This window comes from Suricata suricatta, chromosome 3 (assembly GCF_006229205.1).
Source record: "Suricata suricatta isolate VVHF042 chromosome 3, meerkat_22Aug2017_6uvM2_HiC, whole genome shotgun sequence".
Lineage (NCBI taxonomy): Eukaryota > Metazoa > Chordata > Mammalia > Carnivora > Herpestidae > Suricata > Suricata suricatta.
The window spans coordinates 56,995,668-57,002,835 of record NC_043702.1 but is presented as its reverse complement, the minus strand read 5'-3'; positions in this window follow the sequence as shown (position 1 = coordinate 57,002,835).

Here is a 7,168-nt window from a genome sequence, read left to right as displayed (position 1 = left end):
TTTCCTAGGCCATAAAATAAGGATAACAACAATCCTGATCTCATCTGAACGAATCTTTTAAAAAGTGCCTGACACTGGCAAATAAGTATTTGTAAAATAAATTGATAAAGAAGAGACATTACCTTTGACTTCCTATGACGGTGATTGTGAGGACCTCGCTCTCTTACACCACTGTGGCCATCCACACACAGCATACTTCCACCCCCGGAGTACCACTGTATGGTAATATCACGATTTTTGCTTAAGTCAAGAGCAATATTTCCACTGTTATGACTATATGCAGATTATCATGGCTGAACCAAGTTATATATGACATTGATACTACCTTTAATTTAACTTTTTCTTGATAATAGAGTTAATAGAGATTATAAATAGAGTTCCCTGGTTTTCTTACAGTTCTTCTCCCAGCTCCAAGATGGACTGGTATTCTTTAATTTGTTACACATCAGTGATCCTGGGATGTCTCCAGTCCCATGTCCACATTTTCTGGATTCCAAGCCTTTTCTGAGATCTCTCTCATTTTTATGGGGCACATCCTTCAGAAGTTCCCTAAGGCAGGAGAAATAATTGATTAATCATTTGAGATTGCATATTTGAAACGGTCCCTATGCTATCTTTGATGGACTGAATGTATATGTGTCCCACCAAATTCATTTGTTGAAACCCTGCCCCCTAGTGTGGCTCTATGTGGAGTAAGGAAGTAATTAATGTTCAGGTCATGGGGGTGGGGCCCTCATCCAGTAGGATTCGTGTCCCTATGAGAAGAGATGCCAGAAAGCTCATTGCCCCCATTCCTGTGCTCTAATTACGTGAGCACATAGCAAGATGGCAGATGTCTGCAAACTCAAGGAGGGGGCTGTCACCAGGCACCAATCCTGCCGGCATCTTGATCTCGGGCTTACGGTCTTCAAAACTGTGAGAAAATACATTTCTGTTGGTGAAACCATCCAGACTATAGTTTTTATTATATGAGCCCAAAAAAAACCAATACACTATCCTTTCTTGCTTAAATGATATTTTGGCAAAGGTAGAGTTCTAATTTGAAAATCATCCCCCTCTCTTTCAGAGTTTAAAAGATGGTGGTATTTGTGATTCCCATATCTTCGTATGTGCATTGGTTTTTTGTTGTTGTTTGGGAGTGTTTAGGGACATTTTTGAATTTCACAACAACGTGGCTTTGGCACTTGTGCTTTTCATTCATTCCTCATGCTGAGCACTGGTGGTTCTTTTTGATCTGGAGACTCATGACTTTAAGTTCTGGAAATTTTTCAAATAGCAGTTCCTTTGATAATTTTATTGTCTCTGTTTTCTCTGTTCTCTGTTTCCAGGAATTTTATTAACCACATGTAGGAGCTTAAAAGATTGATTCTCTAATTTTATTTTTAAAAGTCCATGTCTCTGCTATCCTCCATATCTATATTTTTTAATTCAAGTTTCCAGAAGTTAATTTTATAGAACAAATCTACAAGATTTTTAAATCCCAGGTCCTGCATTTTTAATTTCCAAAAGGTCTTTCTTGTCTTTTTTTCCCCTAATAGTATCTTGGATTTGTTTTATGAACCATTATCTTGATCAGATGTTGGTTTCTTTTCTATGCTTACATTTTCTTCTGCTTTTCTGTTCCCTATTTTGCCCCTGCTGCTTTTTATTTGCTTATTTTGGCCTCTTTCCTGCACAGTGGAGATTTTCCTCAAGTGTCTGTTGATCTTATATTTATTTTGAAAACAGAAGCACTGAACAACAGTTTGGGAAAACAGTGTGGGGGGGGGGGCGCCTGTAGATTTGCAGAGTGGTGGATGTCACTGTGAGGCGTTCGGGCTTTAAGCCAGCCTTTCTGTTGGGAGATTCTTTAATGTCAGATTCGGAGGTCCATTCCCTGAGGCTCTTCAGTATTTTTTTAAGAGAAGACTCCTCCAGTCTCTAGCTTGAGAGACTTGGCTGTCGTGTCCCACAATCCCATACACTTCATCTTTCTGTGTGAGGTCAAGCCGCACCCCTGCCTGCCACTGGTCTTGGGGTCCCATCTGAAGTCTCTGCTGCTCACCTTCTCCAAGATGAACCTGGACTTCTAGGCAGGATCGGGGCCCGGGGTTCGCTGCTTCTGGTCATCTCTCTGTGGCGCTCCTACCTGCTACTTCCTCGGCTCCCCTGAGTCTGCTCCCGGCTCTCCAGGCCAGGTTTCATCTTTTTTTTTTTTAACATTTATTTATTTTTGAGAGACAGATCATGAGCAGGGGAGGGGCAGGGAGAGAGGGACACACAGAATCAGAAGCAGGCTCCAGGCTCTGAGCTGCCAGCACAGAGCCCCACATGGGGCTCCAACCCGAACTGTGAGGTCATGACCTGAGCCAAAGTCGGATGCTCAACCGACTGAGCGCCCCTAGGTTTCATCTTTAAAACAACTTGCTGAAGCCTCTGTTCCACTCTTGTCTCGTCTTTTGTCCTCTCTGTCCTCGTATATTAATACTTTTCTTACTCCTTTATTGTCAATCTCCAGAAGTTTGAGGAGGAAGAGGAGACAAGTGCATGTTGCAGTTTTGCCATGTTTAACTCGAAGCTTCTCTCCTTTGGTTTTTTGGGGTTTTTTTTTTTGCTTTAAGATTTTTTTTAAGGTTATAGCCTATATATCAAATATGAATTATCAGAATGGGATAACTTGGATAACTTCTCATTCATATGCATCACAGTTACCCAAAACAAACCAAAAAAAAAAAAAAAAAGGAAGGAAGGAAGGAGAGAAGGAAGGGAGGGAGACAGACAGAAAGAAAGAAAGAAACAAAGAAAGAAAGAAAGAAATTTATGATTTCCCCCCTCCAATCCTCTAATGATCCATTATAAAAGATGTTTTATCAGACACCGTTATGACAGTGTATTTGTAGATGAAGTGTCAACAGGATATAGTTTCTAAGAGGCAAATGCACTTTAAAAAATCTCTTTAAATTCTGGAAGCTGAGCTCTTCAGGGTCTACATGTGGCAGAGTCCCATGATGGCTTTGGCTCTTGTGAATTTGGCTGAGGCAAGCAAAGTCATTTGGATCACTGTGATGCATCCTAATCATATACATTTCCTTTGAATGAGACACGGTGGCTCGCTTCCCATCTAGTGAGGGGGTTGAGCAGCATTTTCATTGGCATTTGAGGAGAGGTATTCATCTGGACCCCCCTGAAAGTGGTAAAGAAGATCGAGTTGCAGTAAAAAGCACCAGGTTCCTATGGTGAAGTTCTGGATAAAAGCAAGAAATTAGCTGTCACCCACGCCAACGGAGCAGAGCCAGGCAGAGTAAGCACGCCCATCATTCTGATTGAAGTGGAAGAAAAGGAGGTACAAGAGCTTCTATTTCGTATCTGAGTACCGGGGAAATAAAATAGAGAGGAAAAAGCTTTCAGCGCCTCAACAGCAGTTAACAAATCCTGAAAGGGAAGAAGTGGGCAAAACTGCGTGGCCTGAAAGTTTTATTGAGAAGAAAGAGCAAAGTGCTTTAGACACAGGGCGAAGAAATGACGTTCCTGGTTTTTAGAAGAGATAATAATGTGAGTTACCGGAAAAAAACCCAGTACTTACAATTCACAACTTTTTTTACCAGCCTGCCTGTGGCATTCAGTACCTAATGAAATACAGTAGGTTTTTAAGAGAAGCAGTTTGAAAACATAGCCAATATAGGAAAGAAATTCCATCGTAACATTCATAAGAGAATATTTTAATCTTGTGAGAAATATTAGTATATTTAGTGATAATGAAGTGGATAGGCCAGTATTGTCTAACAGAGTCCTGGTTGAGTCAGTTCCAGAAAGAACTACTGACAGGTTTTTATTGACAACATTTTCCATGAGCTGAATATGAGCAGAAAGATGTGAAGAAAAAACATTTTCCCAATTCAGTCAACAAATAAATCCTCCAGCAATGAATTCTCATAATGGCATGTTTTTGGCAAATTGTTTTCTTTCTTTTCTTAGATTTTTTTTTTAAAGTAATCTCTATATCCAATGTGGGGCTTGAACTTACAACTCTGAGCTCAATAGTCACATGCTCCACTGATAAAGCTAGGCAGGCAGCCCAGTAAATTGTTTTCTTTAATAAAGAGGAAAAATTCATCTACTGATTTTTTTTTTATCATCAATACCTAGCTTTCAGGGGCCTCAAAAACTCATCTGTCCAGTCTGGAGATATTTGAATAAAAGTAAATTCAATCTCATCTCATAAAGGATGAGAAAATTCTATAAAACCAAGTGGTTTCATGATATTATTATCATATGATTACAACAAAATAGAGCTTTTAAGGACTAGAGGAAAAGCCATTTATTTTTAATTCAAACATCCTTCCCCAAACTCTCAATTAATTGATAATTCTGTGTCAGGTGAGCAATGTGAATTGGGATTTCTAAAAGATCTTTGAGGTACAGTGACCTCCCAAGTCACCCTCCGAAAAGGTTAATTTGAGCTCTGTATAGTCTCAGAATTAGGAATATTCTATGGTTGAAAGTTCTTCTATTCCTAGTTTAGGAAAACGGTGCTGTTAGTTGAAATGATGTAAGTCATCTCTGACTTGACTTATAAGTAGTGGCATCACACTTGCATTCAAAGACCCTATGCCCAGGCTTTCCAAAAATGACTTTAACTGCCATATTTAATGAGCCATAAATGGTATGCCTAGATACGGGGAAGCTGATTTTTTTCTTTAGTCAGCTTTAACTAGAGATTAAATAAAATGTATGGGAATAAAAAATATTTTAGAGTATTTTAAAATTTATCTAAATAATCTCCACACCCAACGTGAGACTGAAACTCACAACCCCAAGATCAAGAGTCACACGCTCCTCCAGCAGAGCCAGCCAGGTGCCCTCTGTGGGTATAAAATTTCAAATCTTATTTTTACTTCTAATGACAGTTGTCCTTGAAAACAATCTCTTTAGGATGCTAAATGCTTATTCAGATGATGCTTTACCTACATTTGTGAGACTCTACTTTTGAATTGCTTTCAGAACTTTCCCTAGATTTTATTTATTTATTTTTAATTTATTTAAGTCCAAGTTAGTTAACATATAATGTAATAATGATTTCAGGGGCTTTTAGAACCTTTTTACCAAACTAGCTCTTACTTGACTTTTTTGGTTGATTATCCATTTGCTTTTTCCCCTTCCATCTCTTTGGGCAGCACCCACTTAGTGTTCTTGTCCCTGCCCTGCCACTCCAGCTTTGCCACTTAAGCCTACGGCTTTGTCATATTAGCAAAGAAATAAGGGACCCAGGAACAGACTCCTTGGAGGAGGCAGGGTCTTGACTAAGAATGGAAGCTAAGAGGAGAGTTTCATGATGCAAATAAAAAATACACAACTTAGGAAAAGTTCATTTTAAAATGTTGGTTTCTACATTTTGTAGGAACATATTGTAAAGAGTTTGGCTTCTACACGTGGGAAAGATTTAATGAAGTGTTGTTTCATTCAGTACAGAGCTAGGTGTTGGGAATATATTGGTAAATATGACAGGGGACCTGTGCTCTTATTGAGGGAAGAAAGACAACAGAAAATATCAAATGGAAGTAAGTGGGGAGGAAAGAATTAAAAATGAGATGTTGTGATAGGGGACAGCTGGGTGGTAGCTTTGGACTGGGGTCAGGGCAAACCTCCCTGAGGATGGGGAGAGTGAGCTGAGACCTGAACTCAGGAGAAGTGCCCATGCAATATTCAAGGAAACAGCATTCCAGTGGAGGCAGCAGCTGGTACAGAGGCTCTAGGGCAAGGACAGAAAGAATGACAAAGTCAAAGGAGCACAATGGGGAGGGAGAGCTGAGAAGAACAGATGGAGGCCAAATCAGGAGGACATTGAAAGCCAGAGTCACAGGTATGTGGGTGCAATGATACTGTGACGTCTTCTGGCTTCTGTGTGAAAAAGTCACTGGAACATGGACACAACAAAGATGCCCTTTAAGAGGTAAATGGATAAACAAACTGTGGCACATTAGCACAATGGAGTATTATACAGAAATCAAAAGGAATGAGCTATCAAGTCACAAAAAGATCTGGATGAAACTTAGATGCATATTACTGGGCAAAGGAAGCCAATCTAAAAAGGCTACATACTACATGATTCCATCTATATGACATTCCGGAAGAGGCAAGACTATGGAGGCAGGAAGATCAGTGGTTGCCATGGGTTTGGGGCAGCCATGGAGGAATGAATAGGTATAGCACAGAGATTTTTAGGGCAATGAAATTATTCTGTATGATACTGTAAGGGAGGGATAGTGTCAGTATGTATTTATCAGAACCCACAGACTATTTAATACAAGTAAACCTTAATATACAGCCTGGACTTTAGTTAATAATAATGTATCCATATTGGTCCATCAGTTCTAACAATTGTACCATGCCAGTGCAAGATGTTGATGATAGGGGAAGGGAGGGAATGGCAAGGAGGCATATGGAGCTCTTGTACTTTCCTCCTCAGTTTTTCTGTAAACCTAAAAATCCCTAAAAAAAAAAACCTACTAATTAATTTTTTAAAGTCACTGGAGCTAATACTGAAGGGAAGAGTGGTTTGGTCCACACGAGGCATAGGTGGCCCGGATTTTGGGGTGGAGGGGAAGGAAGGAGGAGATAACAAAATGGACAGATCTAGAGCCTGTTTTGGAAATTAGTTTAACAGGATTTACTGGTGGCCTGGAGATGAGATGAAGGAAGTGGGGATTTGGGGTTAAGCCAATGGGTGATCGGTCCTACAGTTTACTGAGACAGGGAAAAGTGAAGAATGCCTACTAGACACGCCCATGCGGAAATCTGGGGCTGGGTCAGGGCTGAAGATCCAGCTTTGGTTGCCATCAGAATCTGGAAGATGTTTAAACTCACAGGACTGGATGAAATCAACTAGGAAATGAACATAGAAGCAAGCGCTGACTGCTGAGCAGTTTAGCATCGGAAGGGAGAGCAGACAGGAATCGGCAAAGGAAGCGAGGAAGAGCATCCAGGAGGCAGGAGAAATCTGAGAGTGTGATAGCAAAAAGCCAAGAGAAAAATTGCTCATGCACTAAAGAGTTGTATCTAGAATTGTTCACATACTGAAGAGTTGTGTCTAGCTTCGACTCCGAGAGATACAAACACCAGTTCAGATGCAACACCCCTTCCAACAGCAGACTTTCCATATTTTCCCAGGTCAGTTCTGGGCCATGAGCAA